Source organism: Stegostoma tigrinum, unplaced genomic scaffold (genome assembly GCF_030684315.1).
Source record: "Stegostoma tigrinum isolate sSteTig4 unplaced genomic scaffold, sSteTig4.hap1 scaffold_53, whole genome shotgun sequence".
Lineage (NCBI taxonomy): Eukaryota > Metazoa > Chordata > Chondrichthyes > Orectolobiformes > Stegostomatidae > Stegostoma > Stegostoma tigrinum.
In genome coordinates, this window is record NW_026728461.1 from 1,795,153 (window position 1) to 1,818,852 (window position 23,700).

The 23,700-nt window shown below is 44.2% G+C and overlaps 1 long non-coding RNA gene across 3 annotated transcripts; it reads right to left on the minus strand.

Annotated features, from left to right (window-relative positions):
- Positions 1 to 5,007: 5,007 nt before the first annotated feature.
- Positions 5,008 to 10,762, minus strand: LOC132208730 (uncharacterized). 3 transcript variants are annotated; one of them, XR_009444856.1, is made up of 3 exons: positions 10,680 to 10,762; positions 9,599 to 9,740; positions 5,008 to 6,017 (listed from the first exon to the last, which is right to left on the minus strand). It is a non-coding gene; the product is annotated as an uncharacterized LOC132208730 (long non-coding RNA). The 3 variants fall into 3 exon arrangements; XR_009444857.1 differs by having other exon boundaries at positions 5,008 to 9,740; XR_009444858.1 differs by having other exon boundaries at positions 5,008 to 9,740; positions 10,698 to 10,743.
- Positions 10,763 to 23,700: the final 12,938 nt, after the last annotated feature.

Sequence of the window (23,700 nt, forward strand, 5' to 3'; positions counted from 1 at the left end):
TGCCTTCCAGACTCTCGTTTCTTCTCTTTTTGGCCCTTGTTATTATTTTGAACATTCTCTCTGGATTTCAGCCCACTGCTAAGTTATTTACAAGGCCCTCAACAGTACTGTAAACCCACCCCCACCTCCCACAAGGATGCAGGTCCCATTCCAGTTGAGGTGTAACTGCTGTGTGTAATTCTAGTCTTCCTGCTAAAGGAAGGGTGTTGTAAAACTTGAAAAGATTCAGAAAAGAAGTGTAATGGTTATTATTGTAATAGTGTACCATTAGTACACTAAGTTTCAAGCATTATGGGATGACCCTGTTCCCAATTGCTCATATGAACTGTACTGACTGTCATTGAGTGAAAAGTAAAAACCTAGGTTACTCACACTTGGAGGTGAGGATGGAGGAGTTAGGGCAGATGGACAGCCTTTCAAAATAAACTAGTCTGCTTTTGAGATGAAGACTCAATGCACAGTAGTTTTAATAAAAGGTTAACTTATATCGTTTTTTTTCTCCCAACTAGGTAACCAAACACGTGGTGTTTTCAAACATCATGAGAAACATGCCCAGATAACATGACGTGGACACAGATAATAGGAGCAACAAAAAAAATTCCTACAGATTCTTGGGAACTCATTGGTGGTTATCCACAGTGGCTCAGCGGTTAGCACTGCTGCCTCACAATGCCAGGGACCCAGACTTGATTCCACCCTTGGGCAACTGAGTGTGTGGCTGTTGGCATCTTCTCCCTGTGGCTGCGTGGGTTTCCTCTGGGTGTTCTGGTTTCCTCCCATGTGTTGGTTAGGTGGATTCGCCAAGCTAAATTGCCCAGAGTGTTCAGGGATGTGTAGATTAGGTGGGTTACCAGGACATGTGTCTGAGTGGCATGCTCTGAGGTTTTCTGTGAATTCTTGGGCCAAACAGCCTGTTTCCATACTGTCGGAATACTCTGAATTCTATGAAAACCAGTCCTAATGAACTAGGAAATCCTTTTTCACAGTGTGCAGGTGGATTGTCTTTACCCACTGTGAATGTGTTGATATACAGCAATAAAACGTCATCATTTTCAAAACCTACCCTACCGTTACGTATTTGTTATTGAGATTAATGCAAAAGGACGAATAAATTAAACACCATTTATTTCAATGCCAGAGGCCTAACAGCTAAGGCAGATGAACTCAGGGCAAGGTTGGAAACATGGAACTGGGTTATCATTGCAATTACAGAGACAAGGCTCAAGGATGGACAGGGCTGCCAGATTAATGTTCCAAGATATAGATCCGATAGAAAGTCAAAGCGGGAGGGGAAGCAAAGCAAGACAGGAGTGAAAAGCGGCATTTTTGAGCAAGGATAACATTATGGCTTTACTTAGGCAGGATATAGCTGAGAACACATCCAGGGAAGTTATTTGGGTGGAACTTAGAAATAAGAAAAGGGACGATCACTTTATTGGGATTATACTATATGCCTCCCAATAGTCAGCAGGAATCTGACAAACAATTTTGAAAGAAGATCTCAGTTATCTGTAAGAATAACAGGGTGGTTATGGAATGGATTTTAGTTTTCCAAACAGATTGGGAATTCCATAGTGTAAAAGGCTTGAATGGAGAGGAATTTGCTGAGAGTGTACAGGAAAATGTTCTGATTCAGTATGCGATGTATCGACTCGAGAAAGAGCAAAACTTGACCTGCTCTTGGCAAATAAAGCAGGACAGGTGACTAGGGTATCAGTGGGGGAGGACTTTGGGGCCAGTGACCATAATACTATTAGTTTTAAAATAGTGATGGAACAGAGTAGACCGGGTCTGAAAGTTAAAGTTCTATATTGGAGGAAGGCCAATTTTAATGGTAGTACGCAAGAGCTTTCAAAAGTTGATTGGGGCAGATATTTGCAGGTAAAACGGAAAGGTTCAGAAGTGGGAAGCCTTCAAAAAAAAAGATAATGAGTGTTCAGGGACAGTATGTTCCTGTTCGGGTGACGGACAATGCTGGTCGGTGTAGGGAATTCTGGATGACTAGAGAAATCAAGGTTTTGGTCAAGAAAAAGGAAGGAAGGGCATGCCAGGTATAGACAGCAGAGATTGAGTGAATCCTTATAAGAGTATAATGACAATGGTATACTTAAGAGGGAAATTAGGAGGGCAAAAAGGGGACATGAGGTAGCTTCGGCAAATAGTATTAAGGAAAATCCAGAGGGATTCTACAAATAGATTAAGAACAAAAGGATAACTAGGGAGAGAATAGGGCCCCTTAAAAAGCAGCAATGCCGCCTTTGTGTGGAATTGCAAGAAATGGGGAATATAATAAAACAAGTATTATGCATCAGTATTTACTACAGAAAAGGATATGGAAGATATAGACAGTGGGGAAATAAAGAGCAACATCTTGAAAATTAGCCATATTTCAGAGGTAGTGATGCTGAACGGCTTAAAACGCATAAAAGTGGATAAATTCCTGGGACCTGATCAGGTGTATCCGAGAACTCGGAGGGAAACTAGGCAAGAGATTGTTGGGCCCCTTGCTGAGATATTTGTATCATCGATAGCCACAGATGAGGGATCAGAAGTTGGCTAATGTGATGCCACTATTTAAGAAAGGTGCTAAGGAAAAGCCAGGAAACTATAGGCCAGTGAGCCTGATATTAGTGGTGGGCAAGTCATTGGAGGGAATCCTGAGGGATAGTACTTGAAATATTTGGAAAGGGAAGGACTGATTCGGGACAGGCAACATGGCTGTGTGTGTAGGAAATCATGTCTCACTGACTTGATTTTTTTTGAAGAAGGAACAAAGAGGATTGATTAGGGCAAAGCAGTGGATGTGTTCTATATGGATGTCAGTAAGGCAGTTGACAAGGTTCCTCATGGTAGACTGATTAGCAAGGTCAGATCACATGGAATACAGAGAGAACCAGTCATTTGGAAACAGATCTGACTTGAAGGTAGAAGACAGAGTGCTGGTGGAGGGTTGCTTTGTAGATTGGAGGTGTGTGACCAGTGGTGTGCTGCAAGGATCAGAGCTGGGTCCACTCATTTCTGTCATTTATAAAGATGATTTGGATGTGAATGCAGGAGTTATAGTTACTAAGTACCAATCCTTGCAGCATACTGCAGGCCAAAGGCCTTTCCAAATGGCCAGCTCTCCCTGGATTCCATGTGATCTCACCTTGTTAATCAGGCTACCATGCGGAATTTTACTTACTGAAATCCATATCGAAAACATCCACCAGTCTGCCATCAATTTTCTTTGTAACTTCTTCAAAAAAAACTCAATCAAGACATAATTTCCTATGGACAAAGACATGTTGACTATCCCCATTCAGTCCACGCTTTCCAAATACATGTAAATCCTATCCCTCAGACTTCCCTCCAACAACTTACACATAACTGACATCAGGCTCACCAAAAGTTTATTGTTCCCTGGCTTTATGTTACCACCTTTCTTAAACAATGGCACTGGAATAGCCAACCTCCAGCCTAACAGCTCACCTATGACTGTCAATGGTGCAAATATCTGAGCAAGGGGCCCAATCGCAAGCCTAACTTCCCGCAAAGTTGGAGAATACACCTGAAGAAGTCCTGGGGATTTATCCACCTTTATGCTCTGTAAGGCATCCAGCACCACCTCCTCTATAATATGGAACTTTTCAAGATACACATTCATTTCTAAGTTCTCTAGCTTTCATATTCTTTTCCACAGTAAATACCGATGTAAAATACTTGTTTTGCATGTCATCCATCTTGTGCATTCCCATACATAGGCGGTCTTACTGTGCTTTTAAGGGGCATAATAGTGTCAAAATTGGCCTTAGTCCCATTGAAAACTTTAACTTTTAGACCAAGTCTATCCTTCTCCATAACTATTTTAAAACTAATACAACAATGATCATAGGCCCCAAAATATTTCTCCCACTGACCTCTCAGTCACCTGCCCTACCTTATTTCCCAAGAGAAGATCAAGTTTTGAGCAGGGACTAATGACACCAGTACAAACAGCCCAAAGATCCAAGTTCAATCCTTGATTTAAAAGCAAAATCCTTCAAATGTGGTTGTGGTGAACTTGCTGGTGTGTTAACAGTTTGCATGATTGAGTGAATCCCTTTCCACACATAGAACAAGTGAATGGTCTGGCCCCAGAGTGAACTCGCTGGTGTCTCAGCAGGTTGGTTGAGTGAGCAAATCCCTTCCCACATTCGGAACATGTGAACGGTTTCTCTCCAGTGTGAATTCACTGATGTGTCAGCAGGTGAACTGTCTGAGTGAATGCTTTTCCACACTCCGAACAGCTGAATGGTCTCTCTCCAGTATGAAGTCGCTGATGTGTCAGCAGGTTGGATGAGTGAGTAAATCCCTTCCCACACTCAGAACAGGTGAAAGGTTTCTCTCCAGTGTGAACTCGCTGATGTACCAATAGTTTGGAATTGCGAGTGAATCCTTTCCCACATTCAGAACAGATGAATGGTCTTTTCCCAGTGTGAACTTGCTGGTGTTCCAGCAGAGAGGATGACTGAGTGAATCCTTTCCCACACACAGAACAGGTGAATGATTTCTCTCTGGTGTGATGGATAAATAAATCCTTTCCCACAATCCCCACATTTCCACAGTCTCTCCCCAGTGTGACTGCGCTGGTGTTTGGACATTTCAGATGAATCTTCACAGACTCTTTGACACACAGACAATACGCATTTCTCCCTGGTGAACAGTGCTTCTTCCTTCAATGTTCAAAATCCTGAGATAATTAGGTTATGACAAACAGATTGAGTGTCAGATCTGGTTGTGGTTTTGTTTGATTTCTCTGAATGCAATCAAAATTTCAAACAGAAAAGTAGAGAGAGAGAAACCAGAAGAATACACACAAAGATTGTGAAACTCTGAAATTAATCTGGTCAATTGTGGATCCAACACCGAGGGGCACTGCTGGATTATCAGTAAAACTGAACTGGTTCATTTAATGTCCTTCAGGGAAGGGAAACAGTCAGCGTTTGCCCAAAACTACAAAAAAAAGAGATAGAGTTTGGACAGACATGAAGGGCAGGCATTTTATACATCAGAAAATGAATCCAATTCCTGTTTTCTCCCCATACCCTCTGATGCTTCTGAAGGGCTGAGAATACACAGCAAAATACCTGAAATCTGAAATAAAAACAGAAAAAGATGGAGATCCACAGCAGATCTGGCAGCATCTGAAATGGTGATAGATGCAGGAACCATTGCAATCTTGAAGAAGTGTTGAGATGATCATCCATTGCACCATAATATAGGTTACACACCGAGTGCCAGAAAACGGGCCTAGCTTAAATAGGTGCTTGATGACCAGCACTGATACAATGGGGACAGTGTGTTCAACAATGTTACCCCGGTGTCTGACCCCATTTAGTTCCGTGTTTCTCTCCTATTCTCTTTTAGGAAACAGGCAGCAGCAAGTAGTGAAGAATGCAAATGATATTTTGCCCTTCATTGTGAGAGGATTCGAGTACAGGAAGAGGGATATCTTTCTATAAGGGCCTTGGTGAGACCACACCTGGAATCGTGTGCACCTTTGTTCTCCTTTCCAAAGGAAGGATGCCCTGGCTACTGAATGATCGTAAAGAAGGTTCACCAGACCAATTCCTGGGATCTCAGGTCTGATGCATGATGAGAGAGTTTTGATCTTGATTAATCCTTCTTTCTTTTAATCTTTCAGCCACCGACAACATCATGAACTAATTTCACGTCCCATTTGCTGATCTGAGTCTCTTACTACTGAAGCTATACTTTGGTTCCCATTCCCCTGTCATCCGAGTTTAAATCCTCACCAGTGGAACTAGCAAAAACATCAACAAGAATATCTGTCCCAGCTCTGCCCAGGACAATTGTTCAAGCTTGTGCATGTCCCACCTTCCCCAGAAACAAACAGTCTCAAAGCCTCAGGAATCTAAACGCTTTAAGTTATATCTCCAGCCATGCACTCATCTCATCTGTCCTCTTATTCTCGCTTTCACAAGCACGTGCATTGTAGCAGCTCACACTGTTACTGGATTAGATCACGAAAGGTCCTGTGGGGGTCATAAAAGAGTCCTGTTAAGAAGGAACATTAGGGAATTTACTTGGGTTTCTGTAAACAGGCAGTTCAAAACACATAAGCATTTTAATAAGAGGCAGTTTTTAAAGGCCTGGTCCAGCCACAATCACAAGTTTGTTACTTAATTAAAAAGTAGAAGCAAAAGTCTGATCCTACAGCATTCTGAACTGTTTAGGTAATTGTAACCAGAAATGCAAACAGCCAATTAACATGAAATGGTTAGCTGAATTCCTTGAGCGAATGTTTGTCAGCAATAAAAGCAGCTCACTGCATCATTATGGAAGGCAAAGCAATAAATGGTGTAAACACAACCTCTAAAAGACCAACAACATAGGAAGGGGCAAAGAAAGGTTATAAAGAGAGAAGTCAGGGCTGCAGAGAGATAAAACAATTGAAATGTAGATATGGATAATTTGAATAAATTCTTACATGCAAAGATCAATGGAAGAGTGACAAAGATAGATTGCAAAATCCGAAGTGAAGACATGATTAGTGCCTTAGTTATTTGTGAAATCTAAACAAGTTTTGTTTAATGGCTTGGTAAAGCTCTAAAGTGACTGAATTTCATCCTCAGTGGAATTTGAATAGATGCTTTTTATTAAAACAAGAAAGTAATAATGGAAAGCACTTAGAGTAGAAAATGAAACTTCAATTTAAAAATCATTTGCAGCATGCAAATCGTTGGGGTTGTAAACTGCAACAGCAAGTCAGAAACACTGTTTGTTTGGTCTCTTAAGCTGAAGTGAGAGAGGGATTTTTCCACAATTTTCAACTGTATTACAAAATTGTAGTTACTTTATATCAGAGTTGAGTTTAAAAGACTTTATCACAATTTCTAACAATCCACACTACAGTTAGTAGAGAATTTGGAAAAGTTCTCAGTGATAAGCTACTATTTTGGTTTTTGGCAAAAAACATGGTGCAGCTGGCAAATGTCTGAGGAGGAATATAACTGTCAAAAGCATTGTAAGGTCAAAGACAGATGAAGTCATTTTCTAGCTAACCTCAGGAGATTATGGGAGGGTTTAAGGCTGAACATAGTATTGTCCATGATTGTTTGCTTACTGGATTGGATATATTGATTTGGGGTGTGTGGCTAACAATGACAACAATATTGCATGTAAACAACATCTAGCAAAAGGAATAAAAATATTACAATCAGCCAGGGAAAGTTTGAGTGTCATTGCCCACTCTTCCAATCTGAGCTGTATTTAAGAGGGGAATTAGGCCTCACGTGAAAGCCAGGTTTGGAGTGGACTCTGGCCTCTCCCACACATGCGGTAACAGAGCTCTGAATAAAGGTCGCTTGTACAACTGAACACAACACAAAACTCCTCCCTACCACAATGTGGCAATGGGTGTAAGCTTGACAATACTACATTTGAGATCTTGTATTTTAATGTATCTCTTATCTTCCTATCTTCAGCTTTCAGGTCCTCCTATGTCACTGGTACAATCGGATGTTCACCCTCCCACTCCAGAATGTCCTGAAGCTGCTCCATGTCATCGCTGATCCTGGCACCAGGGAGGCAACATACCATCCCGGATTCATGTCTCTCTGTGCCCCTTACTATTGAATCCCCTGTCTCTACAGTCATATTCATCATTTTCCTCCCCTTCTCTGCAGCAGAGTCACTCCAAGTGCCATGAACTTGACTGATGCTGCTTCACGATTGGCCACCCCACCACCACCAGCCCTCGACCAAACAGTACCAAAAACAGTATATTTGTTTGAGGACGATGACCACGAGGGACTCGAGCACTTCATTTCTGAGCCTTTTACTTGTCTGATGGCCACCCATTCCCTTGCTGTCTGTGTAATCTTCACCTGCTTGTGACCAATCTGTTGAGAATGCTACCACAACCTTCTCAGTATCATGAATGCTCCATACTGACTGCACCCACAGCTCCAGCTCTGAAAAACAGCTAACCAGTAGCTGCAGACGGATACACATCCTGCACAAATAGCCAATAGGGACACTGGTAATATCCCGGAGTTTAACGCGGAAAAGTGTGAGGTGATTCACTTTGGAAGGAGTGACAGGAATACAGAGTACTGGACTAATGGTAAGATTCTTGGTAGTGTGGATGAGCAAAGAGATCTCAGGATCCGTGTGCACAGATCCCTGAAAGTTTCCACCCAGGTTGGTAGGGTTGTTAAGAAGGTGGATGGTGTGTGAGGTTTTATTGGTAGAGGGATTGAGTTTCAGAGCCATGAAGTCATGTTGCAGCTGTACACAACGCTGGTGCGACCACACTTGGGGCTCTGGTCGCCACATTACAGGAAGGACGTGGAAGCATTGGAAAGGGTGCACATGAGATTTACCTGGATGTTCCCTGGTATTGAGGGAAGGTCTTTTGAGGAAAAGTTGAGGGACTTGAGGCTGTTTTCGTTAGAAGAAGGTTAAGAGGTGACCTAATAGAGACAAACAAGCTGATATGAGGAGTAGATAGGGCGGACACTGAGATCCTTCTTCCTCGGATGGAGGTGGCTAGCACGAGGGGCCATAGCTTTAAATTGAGGGGTGATAGTTGTAGGACAGATGTCAGAGGTAGGTTCTTTACTCAGAGTAGTAAGGGCGTGAAATGCCCTGCCTGTAACAGTAGTAGACTCGCCAAGTTTAAGGGCATTTAAGTGGTCATTGGATAAACATATGGATGATAATGGAATAGTGTGGGTTAAATGGGCTTCAGTTTGATTTCCCAGGTCGACACAACATCAAGGGTCTATGTTCTGTTGTGCTAGACAAGGACACCACAGACCTGAGGTCTTCTGTTGTGACTTCTCTCCAGATTAAGCCAGTTTCTGCCTTAAAGAGAATTTAATGAAGCTAGGTCCTTCCCCTTCATTTCAAACATTACTATTAGAAAATCAAAAGTCGCTAACTTTATATAAGCTAATATATACTTTAAAAACTGTAAGAAAATTCTTTACAGTATCAATTATCAATTGACTGTTTCCGTTAGGACGGTGAGACTTTCTGAACTGCCCAAACTGAGACTGAGCATCACACTCAATCTTTCAGTTTCACTTTCTTTCTGTTTCACCCAACTCCAAAGCACTCTCATTTAGCCAAGCAACACTCTCAGTGCAGCCTTTTCATTTTCATTGTCTGCTCACACCCACTCTGATCTCAGCCTCCCATACTGTTTCAATTCAGCTCAATGGGAGCTCAGGGAACAGCATCTTCACGTTAAATGCAGTAATTTATAACCCTCAGGACTCAACACAGACTTCAGCAGTTTCAGGATCAATAGAGTTGTCAGGATCTGGAAGATTCCACTTGAAGGGGTGCTGGAATTTGTGCCCATATGGAATTTTAAAAGGAAGTTTGCAGATATTCAAGAATGAAGAATATATAGATTAAAATCATGAAGTGGGCGATTGGGACTAAATATGACAGTTCTTTCAAGGAGACGAGGTGTTGTTTGGACAAAACTGCCCCTCTCAGGCCAATATCTCCTTTCTCAGCTGCAGGGTATAGAACTCAACACTTATCCCAGGGGTGATCAAACCAAAAATTTGAATATTCTGCTTTCAAGTTACAACCTTACCAGGAATATTCTCCCATGGATAGAATGGTTAAACCTCTTCCCTTTCGCATTTAAGTGTCAATGATACTCAGATCCTGATCACTCTGCAAAATGGAGAACTTGCATTGGGATCCTGGTCTGCAAATTATTCTCAATTAATACCCTGTAAAACAAATCCATAAGAGACAAATAACTGTCAGCCCTGGATAGAAATCCAGAAAACACCACAAGATTGTTTGGAAAAGGCAAACATTTCTCTTGGTTTCCGTTAGTCATGTATAAATCCTCCTGTTCAAATCACCCTGCTCCCCGACACAGAAAGATGCAGAGGGAAAATACACCCATTATTAGAGACGGAGGAAGTCAGATATTAATAAATTTGACCAGGGAGCACAAGGGGACTCAGAGCACGTTCAGTGATTTGATCCCAATCATATGAACACTGGACAAACGGATATGCTTTAATAGATCATAATATTTAAAGCAGGACTTCCGAAAGTGAGAGTGCAACAGGTAACATGAAGTTCTGAGCAAGGGTTAGCGGATCCGAAACGTTATTTTTTAAATTCACGGATGCTGCCAAGCCGACTGAGCTTTTCCACCAACTCTGTTTTTGAACATGCAGTTCTGAACGCGTTTTCGGCATTTCTCCTCCACTAAGTATCTATCGTTTAACTGCAGCAATTTATACTGCCTGAAGCCAGTACTTCGCCAGCGTCAAAAGTCCTTCCCAGGAAATACACGCTACGTCTCAGTCTGGGGAAGAAGTCCAGAGAAAAAAAAACACATTTCGCTTCTATATACCCGCCCCCCCAAAAAGAAAGGCTGCGCTTGCGTTCCGCTGCAGGTTGCCACCTATAAATATGGCGATCCGGCATGAGTCCCAAAGATCACTGCCCCTAATAAAGATGGTGGCAATCACCTCTGCCTATCGCAACCTCAGGTCCGCAGCAATTCTTCCATTTGCTGCAAAACACGGGGCCGGCATGTTAAAATGTATGTTTTCTGACATGCATCGACCGCAATTAAAACCTCTCAGTCAATACCGAAACTATTTCCCTCCCGGTTTGTGCTCCTTTCCTTTTTATCCCGTGTACTGTACCTTCCGAAAGCAGCTAACCTTCAGTCGCAGAGATTTTGCGCCCCCGAACAAGGGCGATCACGTGATTTTCACACAGACAAACATCTCACTCGCTCTGATTGGTTGGAGGGTAGGCCGCTTCAATTGGGAACTCCAAGCCCCGCCCCGTGCTCGGATTGAACCAAAGCTGACATCGCTCACAGGGAGACAGCAATAGCTGCAGGTGCTGGAGTCATGGATGACACAGTGTGGAGCTGGAGGAACACGGCGAGCCAGGCACCATCAGAGGAGCAGGAGAGTTGATGGTTCAGGACCCTTCTTCAGAAATGGGGGAGGGGACGGGAACTGAAACATAAACAGAGTGGGGGCTGGGGAAGGTAGGTGGGAAGGTGATAGGTGAGTGCAGGTAGTCAGTGGTGAAGATTTTTCCTGCTGTTCATCAGCTCTGTGAGTGATGGTGAGTGTTCATCCCGAGATGAGGGAAAAAATGGGCCACTCCTGATTCTCCTAATGTAAGGCAAAACAACAGCTTGTATTTTATGGAAACTTTTACTCTGTCATTCTCCTCGATGTTTTGGCTGTTTCGGAGACATGGATAGAGCAGGGTCAGGAATGGATGTTGTAAGCTCCAGGGTTTAGATCTTTCATTAAGGACAGGGAAGGTGGTAAAAGAGGGGGAGGTGTGGCTTTGTTAGCCAAGGACAGTACAACGGTGGCTGAAAGAACTCTTGATGAGGACTCGTCTACTGAGGTGTTATGGGCTGAGGTCAGAAACAGGAGAGGAGAGGTCACACTGCTGGGAGTTTTTTATAGGCCCCTGGAAAGTTCCAGGGATGTGGAGGAGAGGATTGGCAAAACTATTCTGAGCAGGAGTGAAAATAACAGGGAGATTAGCTATGGCAGACATTAACTTCCCTAACATTGACTGGAAATGCGATAACTCTAGTATGTTGGATGCATCAGTTTTTGTCCAATGTGTGCAGGAGGGTTTCCTGACTCAGTATGTTGAAGGGCCGACAAGAGGGGAGGCCACACTGGATCTGGTACTTGGTAATGAACCAGGCCAGGTGTTTGATTTAGTGGTAGGTGAGCACTTTGGAGAGAGTGACCATAATTCGGTTATGTTTACTTTAGCAATGGAAAGGGTTAGGAATATGCTCCAGGGCAAGAGTTATAGATGGGGGAAGGGCAATTATAATGCGATTAGGCAAGACTTAGGAGGCAGAGAATGGGTTAGCAAAATGCAAGGGATGGAGACAATCGAAATGTGGAGCAGGTTTAAGGAACAGATATTGCTGTCCTTGATAGGTATGTACCTGTCAGGCAGGGAGGAAGCGATTGAGGTAAGGGAGCTGTGGTTTATGAAAAAAATTGTATCTCTTGTTAGGCAGAAGAGGGAGGCTTATGTGACGATGAGACAAGATGGTTCAGATGAGGCGATGGAGAGTTACAGATTAGCTAGGAAGGATTTAAAGAGAGAGAGAGAGTTAAGAAGAGCAAGGAAGGGACAAGAGCAGACATTGGCAGGTAGAATAAAGGAGAACCCTAAAGCGTTCTATAGGTATGTGACGAATAAGATGATGTCTCGGGTAGATATAGGGCCAGTCAAAGACAGAAGTGGGAAGTTGTGGAGATTGGAGAGGTACTAAATGATTATTTCTCATCTGTTTTCACTGAGGAACAGGAGAATATTGTAGAGGAGATGACTGAGTTATGGGCTACTAGAATTGAAAGGATTAAGGTTAGTAAGGAGGAGGTGTGATCAATTCTAGAAGGTATGAATTAGATAAATCCCCTGGGCCAGATGGGATTTTTCCGAGGATTGTCTGGGAAGCTAGGGAGGTGGTAGCGGAGCATTTGGCCTTGATCTTTGAGTCCTCATTGTCTACAGGTTCAGTACCAGAGGTCTGGAGGATTGCAAATGTTGTGCCCTTGTTCAAGAAGGGCAGTGGGGCTGACCCAGGTAATTATAGGCCTGTGAGCCTTACATCAGTTGCAGGAAACATTTTGGGAAGGATTATAAGAGATAGGATTTATAGTCATCTAGCAAGCAACAATTTGATTGGAGATAGTCAGCATGGATTCGTCAAGGGCAGGTTGTGTCTCACAAACCTCATTGAGTTTTTTGAGAAGGTGACCAAGCATGTGGATGAGGGAAGGGCAGTTGACATGGTGTACATGGACTTCAGTAAAGCCTTTGATAAGGTTCCACATGGTAGGCTATTGAAGAGAATACAGAGACACAGGATTGAGGGAGAAATAGCAGTTTGGATTAGAAACTGGCTTTCTGTAAGAAGACAACGAGTGGTGGTTGATGGAAAATATTCAGCCTGGAGTCCAGTTACTAGTGGTGTGCCTCAAGGATTTGTTTTGGGACCACTGCTGTTTGTCATTTTTATAAATGACTTGGACGCAGGCATAGGTGGATGGGTTAGTAAATTTGCAGATGACACTAAAGTCGGTGGAGTGGTGGACAGTGTGGAAGAATGTTGCAGGTTGCAGGGAGACTTGGATAAACTGCAGAATTGGGCTGGAAGTTGGAAAATGGAGTTTAATATGGATTAAATGTGAGGTGATTCACTTTGGGAAGAATAATAGGAAGGCAGAAATGGAAAGATTGTTGGTAGTGTGGATGTGCAGAGGGATCTTGGTGCCCATGTACATCGATCCCTGAAAGTTGCCACCCAGGTTGATACTGCTGTTAAGAAGGCTTACGGTGTGTTAGGTTTTATTGGGAGAGGGACTGGGTTCTGGAGCCATGATGTCATGCTGCAACTGTAGAAAATGCTAGTGTGGCCTCATTTGGAATATTGCGTGCAGTTCTGGTTGCCCCATTACAGGAAGGATGTGGAATCATTGGAAAAGGTGCAGAGGAGATTTACCAGGATGTTGCCTGGTCTGGAGAATAGGCCCTATGAAGAAAAGCTGAGGGACTTGGGTCTGTTCTCAATGGAGAGAAGGAAGCTAAGAGGGGATTTAATAGAGACATACAAGATGTTCAGAGGATTAAATAGGGTGGACAGTGAGAGCCTTTTTCCGAGGATGATGACGTCAGCTTGTACAAGGGGACATAGCTACAAATTGACGGGTGGTAGATTTAAGACAGATGTCAGAGGCAGGTTCTTTACTCAGAGAGTGGTAAGGGTATGGAACGCCCTGCCTGCCAGTGTCGTTAACTCAGCCACATTAGGGGCATTTAAACAGTCCTTGGATAAGCATGTGGATAATGATGGGATAGTGTAGGGCGAGGGGCTTAGATAGGTTCAGAGGTCGGCGCAACGTCAAGGGCCGAAAGGTCTGTTCTGTGCTGTATTGTTCTACGTTCTATGTTCTAGGTGCTTCACAGATGAGCAAAACATCGATTAAAGATATCGATTTTTATGATGTATCATAAAGAATGAGAGAGAGAGGTTTAGGGAGGAAATTCCATAGTTTGGGTTGTCAGCAGCTCCATTCCTGGAGGGTTGTAAGTCGGGTGGGTCAGAAAAACGTCTGGGAAGGGGAATTGCAGGAGTGAAAAAAACACATATGGCCTTAAGGATGGCAAAGATTTCAGAGACTGTCATTAGAGAGTACGGTTGTCTCATGGAGCTTAAGGCATGGCACTGCACTCAATCCATTGCAAGTCATGACCGCAGAGGTACAGAAGATTTCTGCTGCCTTAATCAGGCTGACCAATATTTGTATCAATGGGCTTGTAAAATGTCAGTAATCTCCTCTACCTCAGAGTCAAGGTGTTGATGGGATGCTGCTACAGAAGAGGAGACAGGAAGCAAGGAATGTCACACAAAGATCTCTCCTCTTCTCACTATTTTCACTGCAAAACCAAGGGAGCACCTAACATATCACCTCTATCTCCCGTCACAACACTTTGCCCCACAATAACTGTGTCTGCCCCTGCACAAGTAGAAGTGGGAGTCTTTTCCAGGACCATGTGGTACCCTGAAACTCTGAGCGAAGACCAAAAGCATCTGAGCGGTGAGAGCAAAGATTTGAGAAGACTGTCTGCACCTTTGCTGAAACTTATAGGGTCACTAGGTCAAAGCAATAGGCAGCATGCGGAATACAAACTGGAATTAGATTAAGTGTGCGTCTGTACAAATTTGGACAGGCCGGGGGTGTGGGACACTTGACAAAATTTTCAGTTTCCTTTTTGAATAGTCCCCTGAAATGCCTTTTTGGAACCACTTCTAACCCTTATCCATGCTCTGATCTGGAGGGCCAGGTCACTCTTGCTCTGGTTTCATCCTGCAATTTTATGAAGTCAGCAACAAGATGAGTTTCAGCATTGAATTTGAAGATTATTAAAAGCTAACATTGATTGCCATTAGAATGTTTTGATTTTGATTTATGTTGTCTTGTGTACCGAAGTACAGTGAAGTGTTTTTGAGAGCGGCACAGGCAGATCATAGCAAACAATGATTTACAGATCAAAGTGTGCTTAGACAGAGCAAGGCATGCAAGGTTATGCCTGCACAGGAGATGTGCAAAGCAAGATCAACACTATTTGGATTGACAGAGTCCATTCATCAGTCTAATAATGGCAGAGAAGAAGCTGTTCTTCAACCCCTTGATAGAACATAGAACATTACAGCACAGTACAGGCCCTTCGGCCCTCGATGTTGTGCCGACCTGTCATACTGATCTCAAGCCCATCTAACCTACACTATTTCATGTATGTCCATATGCTTATCCAATGATGACTTAAATGTACCTAAAGTTGGCGAATCGACTACCGTTGCAGGCAAAGCGTTCCATTCCCTTACTACTCTCTGAGTAAAGAAACTACCTCTGACAGCTGTCCTTATCTTTCACCCCTCAATTTAAAGCTATGCCCCCTCATGCTCGCCATCACCATCCTCGGAAAAAGGCTCTCCCTATCCACCCGATCTAACCCTCTGATTATTTTATATGTTTCAAGTAAGTCACCTCTCAACCTTCTTCTCTCTAATGAAAACAGCCTCAAGTCCCTCAGCCTTTCCTCATGAGACCTTCCCTCTATACCAGGCAACATCCTAGTAAATCTCCTCCGCACCCTTTCCAAAGCTTCCACATCCTTCTTGTAATGCGGTGACCAGAACAGTACACAATACTCCAAGTGCGGCCGCACCAGTGTTTTGTACAGCTTCACCATAACCTCTTGGTTCCGGAACTCGATCCCTCTATTAATAAAAGCTAAAACACTGTATGCCTTCTTAACAGCCCTGTCAACCTGGGTGGCAACTTTCAAGGATCTGTGTACATGGACACCGAGATCTCTCTGCCCATCTACACTACCAAGAGTCTTACCATTAGCCCAGTCCTTTGCCTTCCGGTTACTCCAAAGTGCATCACCTCACACTTGTCTGCATTAAACTCCATTTGCCACCTCTCAGCCCAGCTCTGCAGCTTATCTGTGTCTCTCTGCAACCTACAGCATCCTTCGTCACTATCCACAACTCGACCAACCTTCGTGTCGTCTGCAAATTTACTAACCCATCCATCTACGCCCTCATCCAAGTCATTTACAAAAATGACAAATAACAGTGGACCCAACACCGACCCTTGCGGTACACCATGGGTGTGTTCTATCTTCTGCCTCATGGAAGAAGTTGGATGAGAGCATTACCGAGATGGGACGAGTCATTGATGATGTTGGCAGCCTTTCTGTGGCAACGAGACGTGTAAATGAAGTCCATGGAAAGGAGGCTGTTGCCGTTGTGGCCTTCTCTACATTGGGGAAACCAAGCAGAGGCTTGAAGACTGCTTTTCAGAACACCTACGCTTGGTTCGCACAAAACAACTGCACCTTCCAGTTGTGAACCATTTTAACTCACCCTCCCATTCCTCAGACGACATATCCATCCTGGGCCTCCTGCAGTACCACAACGATGCCACCCGAAGGTTGCAGGAACAGCATCTCATATTCTGCCTGGGAACCCTGCAGCCCAATGATGTCAATGTGGATTTCACAAGCTTCAAAATCTCCCCTCCCCCCACTGCATCCCAAAGCCAGCCCAGCTTGTCCCTGCCTCCCTAACCTGTCCTTCCTCCCACTTATCCCCTCCTCCCACCTCAAACCCCACCCCCATCTCCTCCATACTAACCTCATCCTGCCCCCTTGCCCTGTCCATCCTCCCTGGACTGACCTATCTCCTCCCTATCTCCCCACCTATACTCACCTTTACAGGCTCCATCCCCGCCTCTTTGACCTGTCAGCTCTCCACCTATCATCTCCTCTATCCATCTTCAATCCGCCTCCCCGTCTCTCCCTATTTATTTCAGAACTCCCTTTCCCTCCCCCATTTCTGAAGAAGGGTCTAGGCCCGAAATGTCAGCTTTCCTGCTCCTATGATGCTGCTTGGCCTGCTGTGTTCATCCAGCTCTACACCTGTTATTCTCTGGATAAGAGGTTGGCTTCTGTGATGATCTGTGCTGTGCACACAACTTTCTGCAGTTTCTTATGCCCTTGGGCTGAGCAGTTGTTGCACCAGGCCATTATGCACCCGATAGGATGCTTTGTATGGTGCATCTGTAAAGGTTGGTGAGGTCCTTATGGACATGCAGTACAGTAGATAAACAAAACATAAAAAAAAGTTTAAAAAGATGCCAAGTTAGACATGCTGGGATTTTAAGTCGGATTTGAAACTGTTTTGTGCAGCTAACAGTTAAGGAAAGCTCTTGCAGTTCTTTTGTCAGTGAATAGAGAAATGCTGGTGAAATAAAGGATTATATATGTAGCAGCCCTGAGTTAAAAGGAAAACAGAACAAGCATGAATATGCAGAAGATCACGAGGTTGACTAAGTTCAGTGTTGCTTATATGAACTGTGACTGGGCACAGTGGGGAGTTAATCAGATAAGAACAAGGATAAAGTAAGACCATAAGACATAGGAGTGGAAATAAGGCCATTCAGCCCATCAAGTCCACTCCGCCATTTAAATCATGGCTGATGGACATTTCAACACCACTTCCCTGCACTCTCCCCGCAGCCCTTGATTCCTTTTGAGATCAAGAATTAGTTGATCTCTGCCTTGAAGGCCTCCAACGTCCCGCCCTCCACTGCACTCTGCAGCAATGAATTCCACAAGCCCACCACACTCTGGCTGAAGAAATGTCGTCTCATTTCAGTTTTAAATTTACCCCCTCTAATTTTAAGGCTGTGCCCACGGGTCCTAGTCTCCCCGCCTAATGGAAACAACCTCCTAGCGTCCACCCCTTCTAAACCATCCATTATCTTGTAAGTTTCTATTAGATCTCCCCTCAACCGACTAAACTCGAATGAGTACAATCCCAGGATCCTTAGCCGTTCATCATACGTTAAACCTACCATTCCAGAGATCATCCGTGTGAATCTCCGCTGGACATGCTCCTGGGCTAGTATGTCCTTCCTGAGGTGTGGGGCCCAAAATTGGACACAGTATTCTAAATGGGGCCTAACTAGAGCCTTATAAAGCCTCAGAAGCACATCGCTGCTTTTATATTCCAACCCTCTCAAGATAAACGACAACATTACATTTGCTTTCTTAATTATGGACTCTACCTGCAAGTTAACCTTTAGAGAATCCTGGACCAACACTCCCAGATCCCTTTGCACTTCTGATTTGCGAATTTTCTCACCGTTTAGAATATAGTCCATGCCTGTATTCTTTTTTCCAAAGTGCTAAACCTCACATTTACTCACATTGAATTTCATCAGCCATTTCCTGGACCACTGTCCTAAACTGTCTAAATCTTTCTGCAGCTTCCCCACCTCCTCAGTACTACCTGCCTGTCCACCTATCTTCGTATCATCATCAAACTTCGCCAGAGTGCCCCCAGTCCCTTCATCCAGATCATTAATATATAAGGTGAAGAGCTGTGGCCTCAACACTGAACCCTGCGGGACACCACTCGTCATCGGTTGCCATTCCGAAAAAGAGCCTTTTATCCCAACTCTTTGCCTTCTGTCAGACAGCCAATCCTCAATCCAAGCCAGGAGCTCACCTCGAACACCATGGGCCCTCACCTTGCTCAGGAGCCTCCCGTGAGGCACTGTATCAAAGGCCTTTTGGAAGTCTAGATAGATAACATCTACTGGGTTTCCCTGGTCTAACATACTTGTTACCTCTTCAAAGAATTCTAACAGGTTTGTCAGGCATGACCTCCCCTTCCTAAAACCATGCTGACTTGTTTTAATCTGACCCTGCACTTCCAGGAATTTAGATATCTCATCCTTGACAATGGATTCTAGAATTTTACCAACTACCGAGGTTCGGCTAATCGGCCCAGAATTTTCCATCTTTTGCCTTGATCCTTTCTTAAACAAGTGAGTTACAACAGCAATTTTCCAGTTATCTGGGACTTTCCCTGTCTCCAGTGACATTTGAAAGATCACGACCAAAGCCTCCGCGATTTCCTCAGCCACCTCCCTCAGAACTCTAGGATGTAGCCCATCAGGGCCAGGAGATTTATCAATTTTTAGACCCTTTAGCTTTTCTAGCACTTTCTCTTTTGTAATTCCTACCATACTCAACTCTGCCCCCTGGCTCTCCCTAATTGTTGGCATACTACTCATGTCTTCCACTGTGAAGACTGACGCAAATTATATATTAAGTTCTTCAGCGATTTCCTGATCTCCCATTACTAGCCTTCCAGCATCAATTTGGAGCGGCCCAATATCTACTTTTGCCTCTCGTTTGTTTCTTATGTATTGAAAGAAGCTTTTACTATCATTTCTAATATTACTAGCTAGCCTGCCTTCATATTTGATCCTCTCCTTCCTTATTGCTCTCTTTGTTATCCTCTGTCTGTTTTTGGAGCCTTCCCAATCTTCGGATTTCCCAGTGTTCTTGGCCACTTTATAGGCTGTCTCATTTTCTTTGATATATTTCCTGACTTCCTTTGTCAGCCATGGCTGTCTAATCCCACCCCGGATAATCTTTCTTTTCTTTGGGATGAACCTCTGTACTCTGTCCTCAATTACACCCAGAAACTCCTGCCATTGTTGCTCTACTATCTTCCCCACTAGGCTCTGCTTCCAGTCGATTTTCGTCAATTCCTCTCTCCTGCCCCTATAATTATCTTTATTTAACTGTAACAACATTACATCCGATTTTGCCTTCTCTCTTTCAAACTGCAGACTGAACTCTACCATATTATGATCGCTGCCTCCTAAGTGTTCTCTTACTTTAAGGTCTTTTATAAAGTCTGGCTCATTACATAGCACTAAGTCCAGAATAGCCTGCTCCCTTGTGGGGTCCATCACAAGCTGTTCCAAAAAGCCATCCTGCAAACATCCCATGAATTTCCTTTCTTTGGATCCACCAGCAACATTATTCAGACAATCCACCCGCATATTGAAGTCCCCCATGATCACTGTGACCTTGCCTTTCCGACATGCCCTATCGATTTCTCGGTGCATCTTGCTCCCCTGGTCCTAATCACTGTTCGGAGTTCTGTACAAAACTCCCATTATAGTTTTTCTTTGCCTTTGTGGTTCCTCAATTCCACCCACACAGACTCCACATCTTCTGACCCTATGTCATTTCGTGCCGTAGATTTAATTCCATTCTTAACTAACAAGGCAACCCCTCCCCCCCTCCCGCCCACCTCCCTGTCTTTTCGATATGTTGTGAATCCTTGGATGTTTAACTGCCAGTCCTGCGCTCCCTGCAACCATGTCCCTGTGTAATAGATCTGTGTCTGTGCAGTGGAGAACAACCAAAATCAGAAGATGAAGGCCCAAGAGAGACACTTTGAAGATCAAGGCTGCAAAAATTATCAAAAGTCTTTTTAACACTCTGCTGTTTAGTCACTGACAGGAACAGTACGACTGTTTTCGAGTGTAAGTTGTTGTCTGCATTTATCACTGCAGTTTGCCTGACAGCAGATCACCTTCTACTGACTCTGTCTCAATAAAGTTGATTGTTGCTTCACAGCCCAGCGCTGCTGCCAAGCCTGCTCCTGCCTGAAAAGTGTAGATGACAAAAGACAATGCTTATTTGCCAGTCCAGGCTGGGAGTGATTGTGGATGAGTGGCTGAAGGAATGTTCAGTGCACAGAAAATGGGCAGTTTATATTGGTGCTGGGAAATGTTCATTCTGAAGAGATTGACCTGAAACAGTGACCATTAGTCTACTACTTTGCTGCTATGCCTTTCCCCATGTTTGATATGTCAGTTCAAACTGTGGTGGTTTTGCTGAGTGTTCAGATCACAAGACCATAATGCATCCGAACAGAATTGTGCCATTCCGTCGTGACTGAACGGTGTGCAGTTCTGGTCTCACTGCTATAGGAAGGATGTTGTGAAACTTGAAAGGGCTCAGAAAACATCGACGTGGATGTTGCCAGGGTTGGAGGGTCAGCGACTCGCTTGTCAAACTGACTTTATTTCTGTTTATTACAATCGTAGTTCTGCTCCAGTTCATATTTTAATCAGATGTCGATAATAGTGCCCAGTTATTCGAACGAGAATTCCGTACAAGTCAGAATAGATCTATCTCCATTAGCAGGGTATCAACCCCCTAATGTTTCATCATTTCGAATAAGTTTTTTTCGATCTCACTCTGCTGTCCGGTTGCATATCTCTTTTTTTTCGCCACTTCGTCACTTTCCAGCCTGGAGGAACATTGAAATCGATAACTAAACTGACCACGTGATATCTGTTCTCCGTCTGTCTTCCACCTTCCACACACCTTCCTTCCGTTGATGTTTGGTGAGGATTTCATCAGTGCCAGCAGCCGTGATCGAATCGGAGGAACAGGTTACATTGCAATTACATTTAAATCCTCCCCCAGTTGAGAAATCCCTCGAAAATTGAACACAATTTCAAGGAAACTATAAAACACATATGGAGCAATGAATTGAATTATTAATAATGTTTAATCCGTGTGATAGGATTATAGAACGAAAAAACACTGCTGATGGTTCGAAGCTGAAAGAGTAACAGTGAAATGCAAGAGACACTCAGCAAAGCGGGACACAGTCTGACACACACACTGCAAGATAACCAGGGGAATGGGGAGGGAATTTGTTGGTTATACCGGGATACAGGGTCAACAGCGAAAAGTGGGAGTCACTGGATTGGGAATCGCGGGATAAAGACACGTAACGGGGTCAGAGAATGGGGACAGCACAGCGAGGCTCCCTGTGGTACTCGCCTTGGACTGCCCCGCTTTTGGGCAGGTCTGAGTTCAGTTTCCGGAAACTGCAAGTTCTGTGAAGTGGGCGGGACTAATGTTGTGATTGACAGGTAGAGGGTGTTTTTCAGTCCAGAAACAGCCTCTGCTCCGCCTTTCCTTGGTGAATGTTTCCCTGCAGTCGAGTTGGTGAGTGTTTAGAACTCTGTCGGTTTCCCGGTAATGTAGGTGAACTGTAGCTCACTGTGTGTTAGATCAGATCGCCAACCCTCTCTCATCCCCTTTCTCCCAATCCCCAGTTACACGCTGCCGGCTCAGGGAGCTCTGGCGGATGCGGGGCTGTGGTCAATCTCGGCGCTGGTTTCGGTTCACAGAAGACGGTTTAGTTTTTGAGGTAATGACAGATCATTCTGCCCAGCAGGACAGATTCTAATGTTGTCAGCAGGGACCATACAGCCCTCACAGACTGGGGTTAGTTTCTTTCCAGCAGAACAGACCGAGGAAGGGTCATCGGACCCGAAACGCTATCTCTTCTTCCCAGATGCTGCCAGACCTGCTGAACTTTTCCAGCAACTTCCGTTTTGTTGTAGACTAAGGGGGGAACATGATTGAGATGTATAAATTTATGAGGGAAATAGAGAAAACAAGAACAAATCTTTCTGCTTAGTGGTGGAATCAGTATCGGGGACATGGATTGATGGTCAGCGGCGGGAGATTTTGATGAGATGAGAGGATTTTTTTTCATTCAGATAATGGAGGGAATCTGAACCTCACTGCCTGGCAGCCTGGTCAAGGTAGAAACGATCATAACATTTCCAGAACGATCTAAATGTATTTAAACACAAAAGAACTACGGATGCTGTAAATCAGAAACAAAACAGAAATTGTTGACAAAGTTCCGCAGGTCTGGCAGCATCTGTGCAGAGAAACCAGAGTTCAGGCTTCGGATCGAGTTTCCCTTCCTTCGATCTATTCTCTCCGCAGATGCTGCCAGGCGTGCTGAGTTTTTCAGCAAATTTCTGTTGAATTGTGATGCTATTACGGGCAAAGTGCTGGAAACGGTACTTGAATAGCTGGAGGGCTGTATTTAACCTCCACCGATTCGATGGGTCGAGGGCCTTTTTCTGTATCGTGGACACTGAAACTGTGAAAGGTTCAGGTCGGTGAGCAAGGGGAGGGGGACGGTGAACAAAGCGAATGAGCGGGGAGAGGGCGGGAGAGTTTCACTGACAAAAGGTTTCATGTTGCGAAATCAAGGGGAGTGGTGATGAAGAAATAAAGACACAAAAGAAGTGTCTGGATGAGGTGTGAATGGGGCATTAGTAATCGGGAATGCAGAGTAAACATAATCAGCGAGATAAATACAAAAAAAGGAGCAGACGTAAACCATTTTGTCCGAGAGGAGGAGTTTTCTCCAGAGAGTGAGGAACCTGTGGAATTTGTTGCAACAGGAAGCAGCTGAGCCCAGAACTTTTGATTTTTTTTCCGAGAAGGAGTTACATATCGTTCCGAGGGCTGAAGGGATGAAAGGATATGCAGATAAAACCGGAACAGGGTATTGATTGGTGCAACAGACATGTGGAGCCGCATGGCCTAACATGCTGTATGGACCAATTACTGCAGATGCTGGAGTCTGTACTGAAAACAACAAATGCTGGAGATCACAGCAGATCAGACAGTATCATGTTGTCCAGCATAACAGGGTCATAGAGTCCCTACAGTGTGGAAACAGACCATTCGGCCCAACAAGTCCACACTGTCCCTCCGAAGAGCATCCCATTGTGCCTCCCCTAGCTTTTCCCATGCCGAACACACCTCACCTAAACGTGCCTGGACACTACGGGCAATTTAGCAGGACCAATCCATCTACCCTGCACATCTTTGGACTGTGGGAAGAAACTGGAGCAAACCCACACAAACAAGGGGAGAACATAGAAACTCCAC